Below are 19,904 nucleotides of genomic sequence, written 5' to 3'. Positions count from 1 at the left end.
CACCTCCAGTGGCATGGAAAACTTATACTCGCTTTTCGTGCCAATATCTTTCCGCATTTTCACAAAGCCCCCTGTGTTGATGGTGGAATTTCTGGCACCCCGTTTTTCATCCGTGTAACTTTTCACAAGTTGTTGTCGGTTTTTGACACGCTGTCGCAAGTCTGCCATGTGCACCACTGGTTCATCGAAGAATCCGTCTCCTGGAAGGCCAACGACATCTAACCTAGTCCGAGGTCTCCTTCCGTGTAGCAAGAATGATGGAGACACCCCTGTTGTGGCATGTGGTGTAGCCCTGTAGACACTCAAGTACTCCAGGATGACATGTCTGCAGAATAAATAAAGCCGTGAGGCACAACATTGACCGAACAATTCTTGAACTGGCCGCAGTGTTGCCTCTCCTGGTCGTCGCTCCAACACCACGGCAACTAAATAACAGGTAAATAACAGGTGACCTGCGTGCATTGCAGCGCACTGCAAGACAGGGGGAAGCTTGCGCCTTTAACATGAAATTTTCATGTTCACATAATTTCGTTTTAAAAATTTGCTGAAATTGTAGTTACACTGGCGCAAATTTTAAGAAGTTTAAAACCTTTCTTGTTAGAAAACGTAATCACCACGCCTACAGAATAAATAAAGCCGTGAGACACAACATTGACCAAACAATTCTTGAAACGGGCGCAGTGTTGCCTCTCTTGGTTGTCGCTCCAACACCACGGCAACTCCTGTCTCATCGGTTCATACCAATCACTGCAATGGCCAATCAGGGTGGTCGGTCCACAGCTGCCAGGCGCGCCGATGCTTCGAACGAAAGCCCGCGCCGCAAATCCTGCAGATGAGGAGGCCGTGCTCAACGGCCGCCGCTGCAATATGAAAAGGAGACGGTAAAACATGTCTTTGAAGGAGAATATTCTAAGAAATTTTGCGTGCCCTGCCTATTGTCCGGTCTTTACTATAGTTTGGACTAAGTGTTGCAACTCAGGCTATGAGAGCCGGCGCAGTGTAAGGCACCGGACAGCTTTGACCATCTATTGTTCTTAAGGTGCACTGACATCGCACAGTACAATGGTCTCTAGCATTTCGCCTCACACGAATTGCGATCGCTACGGCCGAGATCAAGTCTCGGCCTTTCGGGTCAGCTGCCGAGCAGTGCAGCCACAGAGCAACCGCGGTGCTTGCAATCTACAGTGTGTAGAACAGAGGAGCGACCAAAGTTTTCAGCCCTTCTCAGGGTGCCTTTATCAGAAATCACAGGGAAGTAGAACGCACGAAGCAGCCGTGCGTAAATACCTTACAGTCGCAGTCAAACATGCCAAATCAACAATTTCAATCATAACTACGCATTCATGAGTATGAAAATCAGTGCGAAGCTCCTCCAGGTTAGGGGGCTGCTGTTTCCCGGGAGTTTACTTTCTGTTTGCTGAAAAAAAAATGCAGAGAAATAAATTCAAGTTCTCAATTAGAACTTGTTGGAGGGCTAGTTTGTACGTGGTTTTGGAAATAAGAAAGTACGACTCGGGTCGTCCTTTCCACCTCTGTGGGGTCCGTATTGTGTTGCTCTTTCTTATTACCGAAAAATTATGTTGAGTGGGCAGCCTTAGTTGTTGGCAGAAGGAACAGAAAGAGAACCATGAATCACTTCTAAAAGACTGACCCGAACCGACGAAGTTTAAAGCGGATGATGCACACTCACACCTATTGACGTTTCCGCACTGACAGCTGCCATTTTCGGAAATCCATGTGCTCCTGAGAGTTACCTTTCAGAAATGCACGATTTTTTATACGCCAGTTTGAACGAACGACCAAAGTGCCCAACGTATGCAATGGAGGCAGGTTACGATATTTAGCATCAAGCCCGCAGGGACACCTTGTGTAACGAGGTGTTGGTGCTTGGCGCCACCACGGACCCTTAGCCCCCATACCGAAGCTGTCATCCGTACCGTGGCGATAGGTTGAAAGGTGGAGGGAAGAAACCTTGAACGGTGGCGGTCGAGGAAGTGGTCAATCCTCGGCCGATGGGCTCCTCGTCTGTCTACCAGGCGGGGAGTCCCGGGACCTTCCTGTGTGTATAAGGGTGAATCAGAGGCGACAAAGTGTCAGGAACCCTTAGCCAGTACATGCCGTATGGAAAAATTTGCAAAACAATCTGATCGGCCCCCAAAAAGGGGTCGCACCGATGCGAAAAAATTGTTGCCACAGAAACCAGAAACGTTTCCAAAGTTTTTCATGGTTCACTCAAATACATGTGAACCTGTAGCAAATTTGTCTGCATTTGTGATCGCCAACACCCTAAAAAGGTGTGTAGGCAAAGACTACAAAGCAAAAAAGCAGCGAACCGGAGATCTCCTTGTAGAAATAAACACAAAAGAACAGAGCACCAAACTGATGTCGTTACAGAATCTTGGAGAAATGAGCGTACAGGTTACCCCGCACCGCACCCTGAACCACTCACAGGGCGTCATATCTGAATATGAACCCCTACAGAGTACCGATGCGGAAATGGAAGAACTATCTGAACAAGGAGTAATAGCAGCCCGACGAATAACCATCCGGAGAAACAATGCTGAAATCAAGACAAAACACATTGTCTTAACTTTCAATACCACAACTCTGCCTGACTCCATCCACGCCCCATACCTCCATTGTAAAGTCCGCCCATACATACCGAACCCGAGACGATGTTTCAAGTGCCAGCGCTTTCGACACAGCATGTTGGCTTGTCGCGGTAAACCCACTTGTGTCACATGCGCAGAAGACGCACATACAGAAGAAAGATGCGAACGCACACCAAAATGCATCAACTGCAATGGCGCACATGGCGCGTACTCCAGGTCGTGCCCAGTCTGGAAAACAGAAAAACAAATCATAACTTGGAAGACCACAGAAAACCTGTCCTACCTTGAAGCAAAAAAACGCGTCTCTTTCCAACAGAAAGGGACATACTCTGAAGCGGTGACGCGGGGACCGCCGCCGCCTTCAGTTTCTGTCGGCACGCAGGTCGATCCGAAGGACCTGGGGTCGACAACCAAGTCCCCACCACAGAAGTCGGTGACACAGTCCACGGGGCTGAAAATTTCGCGGGAAGACCATGCGATCCTCGCCGGAGGCCCTCAGGCCCCACTTTCAGCAGCGGCATCCTCGGCGACAGACACCCAGAACAGCTCTGCTGAACTGGACCTGTCGCGCCACTCCTCTAAGAAGGCAACTGCTGGCCCAAGAGACTCTGCCCTTGGAGCAGAGCATGGTTCAGTGGTGTCAACAAAAAAGACGAATGCGAAGGCCACGGGCCATCGCAAACAAGAAGCATCCTCCACGTCCACCGTGGAGGAGATGGATGTCAGCGAAAGTCCGCTGACATCTAAAACACACGCATCCGCGGATTCTCCGCGGAAATCCGGCGCCACGAAAGTGGCGATGGATACAACTCCTGGTTCGCCACCGCTGCAGCGGCGGCGAGACTCCCTAGAGAACAAAGGGAAACCACGAATCACTGCTTCTGAGAATAAGTAACTTTCTCCAATCCCCAACTTATCACAATGGCGTATCTAATACAATGGAACTGTAGAGGTATACACAGAAACTACAGACATAACCGATATGCTCAAAACAATGGCACCTACAGCTGTGTGCCTGTAAGAAACGAACCTTGGGCCACAGCACACAAACATCTTAAAAATATATATTTTCCGGAAAGACCGAGTACAAGCTAGCCGACTCTCAGGAGGCGTCGCTATCATTACGCAAAGCGATGTCCCTGCAAGAGAGGTGTCATTAAAGACGAACTTAGAAGCGGTCGCAGTAAACATCATTAGCCATAAAACAATAACAATATGCTCTGTGTACTATCAGCGTCAAATGAAATGCGAACAAAACACCTGAAACACGAGCACAAAAAATCAATCTTATTAGAGGCTCGAGGTGAAATACAGGCGTGGTCTATTAACATTTAAGAAGAGCGGTCTTTCCGGCTTCGATGGGAAAATCAACTGCTCGTGTATTTTGCCTCCCTAGTATAATATCTGCTAGTCGTGCTGTTCGCGTTTCAATTGGCTTGTTCGCGTTTCAATTGACGCTGATAGTACATACCACCACACAACACAATAGCCATGCATGACCTAGAAGAACTTCTGGAACATTTGCCAGAGCCATATGTAATAATAGGGGATTTTAACGCACACTCCTCATTCTCAGGAAGTGAGCATACTCATTCCAGGGGTCAGCTCATCGAGGATTTTTTATTTCCAATACCATATGTTTAATGAATACGGGAAAATCTACGTACTGCTGCCCCAGCTCTGGAAAAATGACCTGCCTCGATTTAGCATTTGCATCACCATCTGTTTTTAATGATTTTATTTGGGATGTTTTAGATGACCCCCGGGGAAGTGATCACTTACCTACGGTTTTAAAACTAACATCAGCTACATTCATCCTCCCTACGAAGCCACGGCGATGGAAAATTCACCTCTCCGATTGGGCACTTTTCAGAACGAAGGCCACACTAGAAAAAGAATATACCGAAACCCTTACTATAGAAGAACGAAATGAAAAATTTGTCAAATGCTTAATATCAGCAGAAATAGAAGCCATCCCACTAACGTCTGAAATTGCAGGAAAAACAAAGTTTGGTGGTCAAATGAACGCTCATTGGCTAAAAAGCAGCGAAACAAGGCTTGGGGCAACCTTCGCAGATATCCCACTGCAGGAAACTTGCTCATCTTCAAAAGGGCCAGAGCCAAAGCGCGATACATTAGACGCAACGCAGAAAGGGCATCATGGGAACAGTACATATCCTCCATAAACAGCTCAATATCATCAAAGAAAATGTCGGAGCAGGTGCGGAAATTCACAGGTAATTTTACTCCATTCACATTTCCAATACTAACAACACCTGGTACTCAAACATTAGAAGAGCAGGTCAACATATTGGGTGAGCATTTTTCCACAGTTTCAAGCACATCCAACTACACACTCACATTTCAAAAGCACAAAACAATAGTAGAAAAACAAAACCTGCCCTTTGGAACATGCATACATGAAGACTACAATAAGTTTATTACAATGCAAGTGAAGTGTAGCAGCCGCGCTCGCTCACTGTGGTGAACTGTGGTAGTGAAAGAAGACGACGATCCTGAGGTGTGACGCTCGCTCGCAGCCCGAACGCTTGGCCTGCACCTTGGCTGAACGTCGCAAAGCGACCTAGGTTCTACTCGGCCACAACCCCCTCCTACACAAGAACTAAACACAGTACTAACATCCGGTAAAATGACAGCACCAGGCCCAGACAATATACATTATGCCATGCTTGCTCACCTCTCTCAGGCTGCCATAGAGGCTCTCCTAAAATTTTTCAATAAAATATGGATGAGTGGAGAAATCCCCCAAGCATAGAAAGAAGCAATCATAGTACCCCTCCTAAAACCAGGGAAACCACAAACTAGTCCCACCAGTTACAGGCCAATAGCACTCACTAGCTGTATAGCAAACTCATTCGAAAGCATTCTAAACATCAGACTAACTTTCATACTTCAATCCCAGCAACTTTTAGATATACAGCAGTGCGGTTTTAAAAAGACATGTTCCACAACCGATCACCTTGTACGCTTTGAGAACACAGTCCGGGAAGCGTTCATCCACAGCCAACATTGTATCGGGGTCTTCTTCGACCTGGAGAAGGCTTACGATACCACGTGGAGGTTCGGTATCCTCCGTGACCTAGCGGACCTAGGTATCCGCGGCAGGATGCTGAGCTGTTTGAGCGACTTCCTGACCAATCGAACGTTTAGAATCCGCCTAGGCGCAACCTTCTCCAAGACTTTTATCCAAGAAACTGGCGTGCCCCAAGGGTGCATCCTCAGCACAACCTTATTCGTCATCAAAATGAACTCCATAGGAAAAGTAATCCCAAAATCCATAATGTACTCAGTTTACGTAGACGACCTCCAAATAGCATGCACGTCTTCCAGCATACCAACCTGTGAGCGGCAAATACAAATAACAATAAACTGGCTACCTGGGCAGATAGAAACGGATTTAGAATTTCCCCTCAGAAAACAGTAGCGGTTGTGTTCTCTTTGAGACGAGGCCTACAGGCCGACCCCACACTATATTTAAACCAAACCCCACTACCTGTCAAACAAGAGCATAAATTCCTAGGGATAATTTTCGATAAAAAGCTCAATTTCTTGCCACATATAAACAGCTTAAAGAAAAAAGCTTCCCAGGCCCTCAATGTGCTGAAAATACTATCAAGAAAACGCTGGGGGTCTGATAGAGCATGCCTGTTACATATATATCGTTCTCTGGTTCGCTCTAAGTTAGACTATGGGTCCATAGTATATGGCTCAGCAAGACCGTCCTACATAAAACGACTGGATCCTATCCACAATCTTGGTTTAAGGTTGTCTTCCGGTGCTTACAGAACTTCACCAATAGCAAGTCTGTATGTGGAAACGAATGAACCTTCCTTAGAAGATCGAAGAACTGCACTAACTTGTACATACATCCTCAAAATCCCTTCTCAGCCCAAACATCTCTGTTACCCAATTCTGATGAAATGCCCATCCCGAATACTCTTCAACAACAAGCCTCACGCGATTAAGCCGTAGCTCTTGCGCTTCGAAGAAAAATGCCATGCTCTGAACATACTAAACGAAATTAAAAATATTGCCCCAAGACACGAAGCGCTACCACCGTGGTACACTCTCCCCACAGTGTGTGACGTCACACTAACACGCCTCAGGAAAACCTGTACACCACACGACCATATAATACAAGAATATCTAGCACTACAAGAAAAATACAGAAATTACACTGCATTTTATACTGACGGGTCAAAAACTCATGTTCATGTAGGAAGCGCAGTAATACAAGGAAAAAATGAAAATGCAGTACGACTGCCCTCATGTGCTACATCCCCGCACGGGGGCGTCTGCAGCATGTAGACGTTGGTGAGTGACAACACCACGGGGTTAACCCGAGCATCCGCAGGGACATCCCCGCAGGGGGATGATGGTGAACAATGCGTCACCACGGACCCGAGCGTCCAAGCTTAGCCGTGCGTGGCATCGCCGTGTCCGGTGAAAAGGGGATCCTGGTGGTTGAGCCGATGCCGAGCGTTTGGACCCTTAAGTCCCCTCGGCGGAGGCAACACACCACTTTGGCCCCAGCTTCCTGTAGACGGCACCTCCGGCATGACCCGACCGGAGGAAATCGGCAGTCGCCTTTTCCTATCCTCCCCTCTATCTTTCGCTGTCCTATCTCTTTCTTACAACTCTCCTGTCTCCTCCTCTTTTCTTCGTTTTTTCCTCTTTTTCCTGGCGGCGAGGGTTAACCGTGTGTGACCAACTACCCTGAGTTGAGTCATATTAGGTTATAGTATAGGTGTACAGCTGGCGTGGGCAGGTCTTGCTAGCAAGTTCCTGTCCCGTCCCCCTGTTGGGCTCCATGGTGGGTGGCTGGCACCATGACCGAAAAACCTCAATTTTTTATGGCTCCCGCCCTTTCCAAACCTGAGCGCTCTCTCAAGAGAGGGCGGACCGAAGCAGATGACATTTTTCAAGAAAGGACTTTTTTCAAGAGAGAAAAGTATCCTTTCCAAAATTTCACGTCATTCATAGCAAAGGAGAAGAAACGCAAGCAAGGATAATATCCCCATTCCAGGTCTCAAAATGCTTGACGGATGCCTTAGGCCTTGGCTACAAGGTGTCAAAAATGGCCAGTGGCGACTTACTTCTTGAACTGCGCGACAGCATACAACACTCAAAAGTTGCAACAATTGTATCCATTGGGGACATCCCTGTCTCTGTGACTCCACATCGGTCTCTGAATACTGTACGAGGCGTCATCTCTGAAATAGATTTTGTCCACCTTTCTGAAAAGGAAATCCTCGAAGGACTTACTGACCAAGAAGTGATAATGTCCACCGGATCAAGATCCGGAAGGATGGCAAAGAAGTGGACACCAAACACCTGATCTTTACATTCAACATGAGCACATTACCCGAATCCATTGAAGTGGGCTACCTGAAAATAAATGTAAGAGCGTATATTCCCAACCTACGCAGATGTTTCAACTGCCAGAGATTTGGCCACGGCTCACAGAGTTGTCGCGGCCGCAAAACTTGCGCAAAATGCTCTTCGAAGGACCACCAATCCGAAGAATGTGTTGCTAACCCACGGTGTGCAAACTGTGAAGGAGACCATGCTGCCTACTCCAGGGCTTCTCCGTCCTGGAAAAAAGAAAAGGAAATAATTACTCTCAAGACTACGAAAAACATTTCTTTCAAAGAAGCAAGAAGGCAATACGCTGAAACAAATTCTCCTTCACTGCAAAAACAAACCTCGCCGATGTGGTGCGTGGGCGCGGCGCACCACACCAGGCTTCGGCACCTGTCCAGGCCACACGTAGTGAGCCTGTGGCGGGGCCAACCGCGCCGTCTGGTGGACTAGAATCAGAATCAGAATATATTTATTGAACATCATGGCGATGTTGGGTGCACGCCACTCCGCCTACCCCAAAGGAGGGGACGCAGACCCCCGGGTCGGCGGGCCCAAAGACCTCTTCCCACAGGTCGAGGTCAAATTCGAAAATCAATGTGCCTCCTGCACGGTCGTCCAGTGCCTCCGCAGAGGCGATGGACACGACACCGGGCAGCCCCTCGCCGTCCACGTCGGATGGTCAGACAGGCCCAGAGTCACGGGGCCATAAACAACTTGATCTAGTTTTTCAATCAGTACAAACACAAAACTAAGATGGCTTTCATAATACAATGGAACTGTAGAGCACTTCTAAACAACTACAGCGATATAAAAGACATACTAGGATCACACGCTCCTATCGCCTTATGTCTACAAGAGACAAATTTAGGTCCTCGTCACATGAATTTTCTAAAGAGATATACTGTCTTCCGTCGTGACCGAGAGGGCGCGAGCAGACTTTCAGGAGTCGTAGCCATCATTGTGCAACCCGGAGTTGCAGCTCGAGAGCTCACACTAAAAACTAGGTTCGAAGCCGTAGCAGCCACTGTGGTTGCTCGCAAAACCATTACATTATGTTCCATATATCTTCAACCACACCTCTAGAGCAGTTACCGGAGCCATATGTGGTTGTTGGAGATTTTAATGCACACTCTTGTTTTTGGGGCAGTGAGAAAACAGACCGCAGGGGTCATGTCATTGAAGATTTTATACTATTTTATAATATTTGTTTAGTGAACGCCGGTAAACCTACTTATTGCTCTTCTAGCTCTGGAAAAATGAGTGTTTTAGATTTGTCTTTTAGTTCTCCATCTGTTTTTAGCGATTTTAAATTGGATGTTTTAGACAACCCCTATGGAAGTGATCATGTGCCTGTTGAAATCAGTCTGGCATCTCCACCATCAGTCACCCCGTCAAAACCACGGCGTTGGAAGCTTCATTTAGCCGACTGGCAACTTTTTAGAACAGAAGCCACTTTAGAAATAATTGTTTTAGAAAATCTTAATGTCAAAGAAATAAATGAACCGTTCACAACTTGTATCATGGCTGCCGCACACTTGGCTATTCCGCAATCTTCAGGAGTAGTACGACAGAATCATAAAGTATGGTGGACTCGAGATTGCAAAGAAGCAAAAAAACTGCAAAACAAAGCTTGGGGTATATTCCGGAGATACCCTACTCAGGAGAACTTTATTAACTTTAAAAAAGCAAGAGCTAAGGCTCGGTACGTACGTCTAAATGCCGAAAAAGCATCATGGCAGAGCTTCGTTTCATCAATAAACAGCCAAATCACGTCAGAAAAAATGTGGGAGCAGGTACACAAACTAGATGGTCGTTACTTCCCATTCACGGTTCCTCTTCTGACGGCTCCTGGTGTGCAGACAAATATAAAAGAACAAGCAGATATATTAGGTGAACATTTTTCCTATGTATCTAGTTCCTCTCACTACACAGAATCATTTTTAAAATATAAAAACACGGCCGAAAGACAGAGACTGCCGACAACAGGCAATGCTCACGAAGCATATAATAGTCCAATCACACTCCAAGAAATTAAAAGCGTTCTTTCTTCCGGTAAACAGACAGCACCAGGACCAGATCATATCCATTACGAAATGCTCGCCCATCTGTCCGAACCCGCTGTAGACTCACTTCTGAAATTTTTTAATAAAATATGGATATCAGGCGAAATACCGGAGGACTGGAAAAAAGCAGTTATTATACCACTGTTGAAGCCAGAAAAGAAGCCTACCTCCCCAAGCACTTACCGACCCATAACCCTGACAAGAGTACTTTCAAAATCCTTTGAAAGCGTTCTGAACATAAGGTTAATGTTTGTATTAGAATCCCGTGAACATCTTGACATTCATCAGTGTGGGTTCAAAAAAGCGTGCTCTACAACAGACCATCTAGTCCGCCTTGAGAACACAGTCCGAGAAGCATTTATCCACAGACAACACTGCCTAGCGGTCTTTTTTGACTTGGAGAAAGCCTATGACACCACATGGAGGTTTGGCATTCTGCGGGACCTTGGAGACCTCGGTATCCGGGGTATGATGCTGAAATGCTTAAGTGACTTTTTGTCCAATCGCTCATTTCAAGTACGTCTCGGAGCCACCTATTCTAAGAACTTCACTCAAGAAAACGATGTACCTCAAGGATGCATTTTAAGCACTACACTCTTCGTAGTAAAAATAATTCGCAAAAATAATTCCAAAGTCCATCATGTATTCACTCTATGTAGACGATCTCCAGATTGCTTGCACATCCTCTAGCGTTACATCTTGTGAGAGGCAAATACAGCTGACAGTAAACAGACTAACAACATGGGCAGACAAAAATGGTTTCAAGTTTTCTTCACAAAAGTCAGTAGCTGTTCTGTTTTCGCTTAGAAGAGGACTGCACACTGATCCCACCCTTTTAATGATTGAGGTCACATTGCCAGTAAAAGAGGAGCACAAATTTTTAGGAATAACTTTTGACAAAAAACTCACGTTCGGGCCACACATAAACTCCCTTAAAAAAGAAAGCTTCTCGCTCTCTCCGATCCGCTCCGATCCGGAGACTCAAACAAAAGTCGTCCAACTGGCCGAAGACGCCGCCAGGAGCAAAGACCTTCTGGCCGTCGTTTAGGCGGGGGGCCTATATGCCCTTCAGACTGTTGGCAATAAACGTTTTACAATCCAAAATCGCTCTCTGAATATGCTAAAAGTACTGTCACGAAAACATTGGGGTTCCGATTGAACATGTCTTCTACAAATTTACCGCTCAGTAGTGCGCTCTACCTTGGACTATGGATGTAAAATTTATGGATCAGCGAGACCATCTTACCTTAAACAACTGAATCCAGTGCATAATCTAGGTTTACGTCTTTCCACCGGTGCATACAGAACGTCACCCATAACCAGTCTGTATTTAGAGACTAACGAACAATCACTTGCAGACAGGAGAACCATGCTCACATGTACCTACATTCTAAAAATCTGTTCATTGCAGAAGCATATATGTTACCCAATCGCCAAAGTGTCCATCTAGAATACTTTTTAATAACAAACCACAAGCTACCCGGCCATTACTCTTAAGATTTGATCCCCGCAGGGAGGCGTCTGCAGCATGCAGACGTTGGTGAGTGGCGACACCACGGGGTTAACTCGAGCATCCGCAGGGACATCCCCGCAGGGGGATGATGGTGAACAATGTGTCACCACGGACCCGAGCATCCGCGCTTAGCCGTGCGTGGCATCGCCGTGTCCGGGGAAAAGGGGATCCTGGTGGTTGAGCCGATGCCGAGCGTTTGGACCTTTAAGGCCCCTCGGCGGAGGCAACACACCACTTTGGCCCCAGCTTCCTGCAGACGGCACCTCCGGCCTGACCCAACCGGAGGAAATCGGCAGTCGCCTTTTTCTGTCCTCCCCTCTATCTTTCACTTTTCTATTCCCTTTCTTACAACTTTCCTGTATCCTCCTCTCTTCTTCGTTTTTTCCCCTTTTTGCTGGCGGCGAGGGTTAACCGTGTGTGACCAACTACCCTGAGTTGAGTCATATTAGGTTATAGTTAAGGTGTACAGCTGGCGTGGGCAGGACTTTCTTTCAAGTACCTGTCGCGTCCCCTTGTTGGACTCCATGGTGGGTGGCTGGCACCATGACCGAAAAACTAAATTTTTTATGGCTCCCCCCCTTACAAAACTTGATCGCTCTCTCAAGAGAGGGTGGACCGAAGCAGATGACTTTTTCCAGAAAAGAAAAGTATCCTTTCCAAAATTTGATGTCATTCCCAGTAAAGCAGAAGAAACGCAAGCAAGGATAATATCCCCATTCCAGGTCTCAAAACGCTTGATGGATGCCTTAGGCCTTGGCTACAAGGTGTCAAAAATGGCCAGTGGCGACTTACTTCTTGAACTGCGCGACAGCATACAACACTCAAAAGTTGCAACAATTGTATCCATTGGGGACATTCCTTTCTCTGTGACCCCACATCGGTCTCTCAATACTGTACGAGGCGTCATCTCTGAAATAGATTTTGTCCACCTTTCTGAAAAGGAAATGCTCGAAGGACTTACTGACCAAGAAGTGATAGATGTCCACCGGATCAAGATCCGGAAGGATGGCAAAGAAATGGACACCAAACACCTGATCTTGACATTCAACATGAGCACATTGCCTGAATCCATTGAAGTAGACTACCTGAAAATAAATGTAAGACCGTATATTCCCAACCCACGCAGATGTTTTAACTGCCAGAGATTTGGCCACGGCTCACAGAGTTGTCGCGGCCGCAAGACTTGCGCAAAATGCTCTTCGAAGGACCACCAATCCGAAGAATGTGTTGCTAACCCACGGTGTGCAAACTGTGAAGGCGACCATGCTGCCTACTCCAGGGCTTGTCCGTCCTGGAAGAAAGAGAAAGAAATCATTACTCTTAAGACTACAGAAAACATTTCTTTCAAAGAAGCAAGACGATACTCACAGACAAACAAATTCTCCTTCACTGCAAAAACAAACTTCGCCGATGTGGTGCGTGGGCGCGGCGCACCACACCAGGCTTCGGCACCCGTCCAGGTCACACGTAGTGAGCCTGGGGCGGGGCCATCCGCGCCGTCTGGTGGAGTAGCGCAGGCTGCTCCGCCTACCCCAAAAGAGGGGACGCAGACCCCCGGGTCGGCGGGCCCAAAGACCTCTTCCCACAGGTCGAGGTCTAACTCAAAAATCAATGTGCCTCCTGCACGGTCGTCCAGTGCCTCTACAGAGGCGATGGACACGACCCCGGGCAGCCCCTCGCCGTCCACGTCGGATGGTCGGCGGAGCTCCCTGGATCGGTCAAAAAAAGACAGGCCCCGAGTCACGGGGCCATAAACAACTTGATCTAGTTTTTCAATCAATACAAACACAAAACTAAGATGGCTTTCATAATACAATGGAATTGTAGAGGACTTCTAAATAATTACAGTGACATAAAAGATATACTAGCAGCACACGCTCCTATCGCCTTATGTCTACAAGAGACCAATTTAGGTCCTCGTCACACTAATTTGCTAAAGAGATATACTGTCTTCCGTCGTGACCGAGAGGGCGCGAGCAGACTTTCAGGAGGCGTAGCCATTGTGCAACCCGGAGTTCCGGCTCGAGAGCTCACACTGAAAACTAGTTTCGAAGCCGTAGCAGCCACTGTAGTTGCTTACAAAACCATTACATTATGTTCCACATATCTACAACCGCACCTCGCAGTAACACAGCATGAATTAGAGAACCTTTTAGAACAGCTGCCAGAGCCATACGTGGTAGTGGGAGATTTTAACTCACACTCTTGTTTTTGGGGCAGTGATAAAACCGATAGCAGGGGTCATGTCGTTGAGGATTTTATACTATCTAATAATATTTGTCTACTAAACACCGGTAAGCCCACCTATTGCTGTCCTAGCTCAGGAAAAATGAGTGTTTTAGATTTATCTTTTAGTTCTCCATCTGTTTTTAGCGATTTTAAATGGGATGTTTTAGACAACCCCTATGGGAGCGATCATCTGCCTGTTGAAATCAGCCTGTCATCCCCACCATCAATCATCCCGAGCAAACCTCGCCGTTGGAAGTTACACTTGGCTGACTGGGCACTGTTCAGAGAAAATGCCAGTCTAGAAAAACTTTTTTCGGATGATCTGGGCGTTGACGAACTGAATAATATGTTTACAACATGTATAATTACTGCAGCGCGGTTATCTATTCCTCAGTCCTCGGCCGTAGTGAGACAGAATCATAAGACATGGTACTCACAAGAATGTAAAACAGTAAAAAAAGAACAAAATAAAGCCTGGGGAATTTTCCGTAGATACCCAACATACGAAAACCTTGTAAATTTCAAAAAGGCAAGAGCCAAAGCAAGGCATATCCGTAGAAACGCTGAAAAAGCATCATGGAAAGACGACGTATCATCTATAAATAGTTCTATCACATCAAAGAAAATGTGGGAGCAAGTGCATAAAATAAATGGCAGCTATTCCCCCTTCACAATACCTTTTCTCACTTCCCCAGGTACACAAACAAGTATTGAAGAGCAGGCAGACGTTCTAGCAGAACATTTTTCTACAATTTCTAGTTCAGCGCATTACACGGAGTCATTTCTGAAGTACAGAAACATGGCTGAAAAACAAAGACTTCCAACTAGTGGCACTTCGAATGAGCCGTATAATAACTTAATCACACTCGAAGAAATCCATGCAGTACTGTCAGCCGGAAAAAAGACAGCACCCGGCCCTGATGAAATACATTATGAGATGCTGTCACACCTTTCCGAAGCCTCGGTAGAAGCACTTTTACAATTCTTCAACAAAATATGGAAACTGGGAAAAATACCAGATGCTTGGAAAGAAGCAGTTATTGTGCCATTCCTCAAACCCGGCAAGCCCCCAACCACTGCTGGTAGCTACAGACCCATAGCCCTCACAAGTTGCCTCGCCAAATCTTTCGAAAGTGTATTGAATATTAGGTTAATGTTTATTCTCAAATCCCGTGAACTTCTTGACGTCCATCAATGTGGCTTTAAAAAAGGATGTTCAACAACTGACCATCTCGTCCGTCTTGAAAATACAGTACGCGAAGCATTCATACACAAACAACATTGTCTGGCAGTCTTATTTGACATGGAAAAGGCTTACGACACTACCTGGAGGTTCGGGATTCTCCGCGACCTAGCAGACCTCGGTATTCGTGGAAGGATGCTTAACTGCTTGAAAGATTTCCTATCTAACCGTTCATTTCAAGTACGTCTGGGTTCAACACTTTCCAAAAAATTTGTTCAAGAGAATGGTGTACCACAGGGCTGTATATTAAGTACTACGCTTTTTGTAGCAAAAATGAATTCTATAGCAAAAATATTTCCTACAACCGTGATGTACTCGGTATATGTTGACGACCTTCAAATTGCATGTGTTTCATCCAGCTTAGCAACCTGTGAGAGACAGATACAACTCGCATTAAACAGAATAGCTACTTGGGCAGACAGAAACGGGTTTAAGTTCTCCCCACAAAAAACAGTAGCAGTGCTTTTCTCACTCAGAAGAGGCTTGCAGAATGACCCCATCCTACACCTAAATGAAACAATGATACCAATAAAGCACGAGCATAAATTTTTAGGCGTAACATTTGATAAAAGACTGACATTCCTGCCGCACATTAACACACTGAAAAAGAAAGCCTCCAAATCTCTAAACATACTCATGGTGCTCTCTAGGAAACATTGGGGCTCTAATAGAACATGTCTTCTGCACATATATCGCTCGTTGGTACGTTCTTCCTTAGATTATGGGTGCATCGTATACGGCTCAGCAAGACCATCATACTTAAAAAAATTAGATCCAGTACATAACTCAGGCCTACGCCTCTCATGTGGCGCATACAGGACATCTCCCATAGCAAGCCTATATGCAGAAACAAATGAACCCTCACTAGAAATCAGAAGAACTTCTTTAATGTGTGCATATGTCTTTAAAGTAAGATCTGAACCAAAACATATCTGCTATCCAGTGGTAACGAGATGTCCTTCTAGAACAATATTCACCAACATACCTCATGCAATCCGGCCACTGGTCCTGCGTTTCGAAGATATATGCCAGAACCTCAATATACAGGATACGTTGCCTGACATTGCCCAAAGACGGGATGCACTACCTCCATGGTACAATTTTCCTGAAGTTTGCGACTTCACACTGACACAGTTCCGTAAAAAGAAAACTCCACAACAACATATCATACAAGAATTTCTTGCACTAAAAGAAAAATACAATAGCTTTTCAGAATTTTATACTGATGGTTCGAAAACAGATGTTTATGTAGGAAGCGCAGTAGTACAAGAGAATTGGGAGGAAACAGTAAGACTTCCACAGTGTGCATCTGTTTTCACTGCCGAATGTTACGCCGTATGTGTTGCCATAGAAAAAATAGTAAACGAGAACCTCAAGAACAGTATCATTTATACAGACTCCCTAAGCGTACTTATAGCTCTCCACTCTAAAAATGCAATCACTCCTCTACTTGGGGACATTATACACAACATAGTGATATCCACAGCTAAAGGACAAAACATAAAACTATGTTGGATCCCGAGTCATGTCGGGATAAAAGGTAACGAGATGGCAGATTTATGCGCAGCCCAAGCTCGTGACAAGCAAATTAAAAATGTCAGTGTGCCGTATCGAGACTGCATAAACTTAGTCAATCTTAAAGCAAGGCAAAAATGGCAATCTGCTTGGAACAGCGAAAAAAACAATAAACTACATTTGGTAAAACCAGTTTTAGGAGAATGGAAGTCGTGTGTACACCAGGAACGTTTTAAAGAAGTCATTATCTGCCGTCTCCGTATTGGTCACACGCACCTTACACACAACTTTCTGCTCACGAAACAAGATAAACCAGTTTGTGCATGTGGAGGTGAACTTACAGTTAACCACATTTTATTTTCATGTTCCAAACTCGAAAAACTGAGGAAAAAGTGCTTTTCACTGTTTTATAATCAATCCATCCCCTTTCATCCCGCGTTACTCATAGGCGAAAATGCAATTGTGGACATATCTTGTGTTTTTAAGTTTTTAACTGAGGCAGATTTTCTCGACAAAATATAAATCATGACCTATAGCTTCACATGATGTCCCTCAGCCACTTCCTCATTCGTGAGGAAAAGGCTGAGGCTTTTATTTGACTGGTCAGGATCCTCGGCATCCTTGCCCAGCCAAGGATGGCCGCTGAGGCTACTGACCTTTTTAAAGCTTTTACCATTAGCCATTCCTAGATCTCGTCTTCTCCGTTATTACTAGGTAGTTATTACTTATTGTTACTTTTTAGGCCCTTTACACCACTGATCACGTTCCTCATTTTTATTAAATCCCACAGAAAACATTTTCCATACCTTGTGCTTGGCGCATGATGGCCTTAGCTGCCTATGTGCCATAAAACCCAACACAACACAACACTCTTAAGATTTGAAGAGATGTGCCAGAACCTGGGCATACTAGACACTTTACCACACATTGCTCAAAGACGACATCCACTGCCACCCTGGTATAATTTCCCTGCAGTCTGCGATTTCAGCCTTACGCAATTCCTTAAAACAAAAATCCCACAACAACATATAATACAAGAATTTCTTACACTCGAAGAAAAGTACAGTACTTTTACAGCTTTTTACACAGATGGTTCAAAAACAGACACCTACACTGGAAGCGCGGAGGTACAAGCAAATTGGAATGAAATAGACTTCCACACTGTGCATCCATCTTCACTGCCGAATGTTACGCGATTTGTTTAGCCTTAGATAAAATAGTAAACAACAACCTCGCAAACAGTATTATTTACACTGACTCGCTAAGTGTCCTTACAGCCCTTAACTATAAAAATGCAACCACCCCGCTGGTTGGTGACATCATACACAATATAACAACAGCCATCGCGCAAGGACAAAACATAAGGCTATGCTGCGTACGAAGTCATGTTGGCATAAAAGGCAACGAAAGAGCAGATTTCTGCGCTGCCCAAGCTCGTGGCAAGCAAATTAAAAATGTAAATATGCCGTATGAAGATTGCGTAAACTTAGTACACCTTAAAGCACGACAAAAATGGCAGTCCGTCTGGAACAACGAAATAAATAATAAACTACACTCAGTAAAGCCAGTCTTAGGAGAATGGAAGTCATGTGTGCACCAGGAACGTTTTAAAGAAGTCGTTATACGTCGTCTCCGTATAGGCCATACACACCTCACACACAACTTTTTGCTGACTAAACAAGAGAAACCAGTTTGTACGTGTGGAGATGAACTGACAGTAAACCATATTTTATTTCAATGCTCTAGACTCGAGAAGCTACGGAAAAAGTACTTTTCGCTGTTTTATAATCAATCCATTCCCTTTCATCCCGCGTTACTCATAAGTGAAAATTCCATCGTTGACATGTCCCGTGTTTTTAGATTTTTAACAGAACCAGGTTGTCTCAGCCAGCTGTAAATTATGACCCAGTGATTCACGTGATGTCCCTCAGCCACTTTCTCATTCTTGAGAAAAAAGACTGAGGTTTTTATCTGATTAGTTGGGATCCTCGACATCCTTGCACAGCCAAGGATGGACGCTGAGGCTACCTGACCTTTTAATGTTTTTACCTTTAGCCATTCCTAAATCTTTTTCTCTGTTATTAGTAGGTAGGTAAACTTTTAGGCCCTTTACACCACTGATCAATTTTCATAATTTTATTGAATCATGCTGAAATTATTTCCTATACCTTGTTCTTGGCACATGATGGCCTTAGTTGCCTATGTGCCATTAAACCCAACACAACACAACTCATGTGCTACAGTTTTCACCGCGGAGTGTTATGCTATTAGTGTTGCGGTACAGAAAATAACAAATGAAAACATCAAAAACAGCATCATTTATACAGATTCACTGAGCGTTCTTACAGCATTAAACTCCAAAAATGCCACGGAGCTACTGATTGGAAGCATCATACACAATATAGTAAAGGTCACAACACAAAAACATGTTATAAAATTCTGCTGGGTTCCCAGTCACATTGGCATTAGGGACAATGAGAGAGCCGACATGTGTGCTGCGCAAACCAGAACCATGGAAATAAAACTAAGAGCCAAGTTCTTGGCAAAATGAAGGACACAACAAGCTGCATGCCATAAAGCCCATTTTAAAACAATGGAAATCATGCCGCCATAAAGAGCGTTTTATAGAAGTAATTTTATGTCGTTTACGCATAGGTCACACACACACATCACCCATAACTTCTTATTAACAAAAAAAGACAAACCTGTGTGTGAAATGTGTGGTGAGGAGCTCACAGTAAATCACATTTTAATTTCCTGTTCGCATCTCGAAGTACTTAGAAAAAAAATTTTTACGGTATTTTACAATGAACACATTCCATTTCATCCCGCATTGCTTTTAGGCGAGCAAACACTTGTCGAGTTTTCACTTGTTTGTAAGTTTCTAAAGAAATCCAATGTTTTAAATCTATTATAATGTAACCTCTGTACACTTGACATAACATCATCTAACCTTGTATTTGGCGCATGATAGCCCTAGTTGCTTATGCGCCATAAAACCCCATATAACTGTAACTGAAAGGATCACTGGAAGTTTCTCACTAGTTTCATTTTTATGAGGGCGCACAACCACCGAATGTTTTTGCGTGCGCTCGCATGCACACTTCGCTTGCGCCATGGACATACGCACCGGTTACTTTCCTGCGATTCCTCAGTTTGTGAAACGCAATTGTACATTTTTTTCATATTTATTTTATTCAAGCCAATCGGTATTCATTAATAAACCATGCATGTTAACCTGCTCAAAAAAGGGTGGATTTTAGTCATTAAAAAACTGCAGTAATACTGAAAATTTTAAACTCGAAATCGAGTTAATCGACATTGAAAACTAACGCTTTCGACCA

Source organism: Amblyomma mixtum, chromosome 6 (assembly GCF_055824585.1).
Source record: "Amblyomma mixtum isolate Tamu chromosome 6, ASM5582458v1, whole genome shotgun sequence".
Classification (NCBI taxonomy): domain Eukaryota; kingdom Metazoa; phylum Arthropoda; class Arachnida; order Ixodida; family Ixodidae; genus Amblyomma; species Amblyomma mixtum.
The sequence above is the reverse complement of the archived record's forward strand: the minus strand, read 5'-3'. Positions refer to the sequence as shown.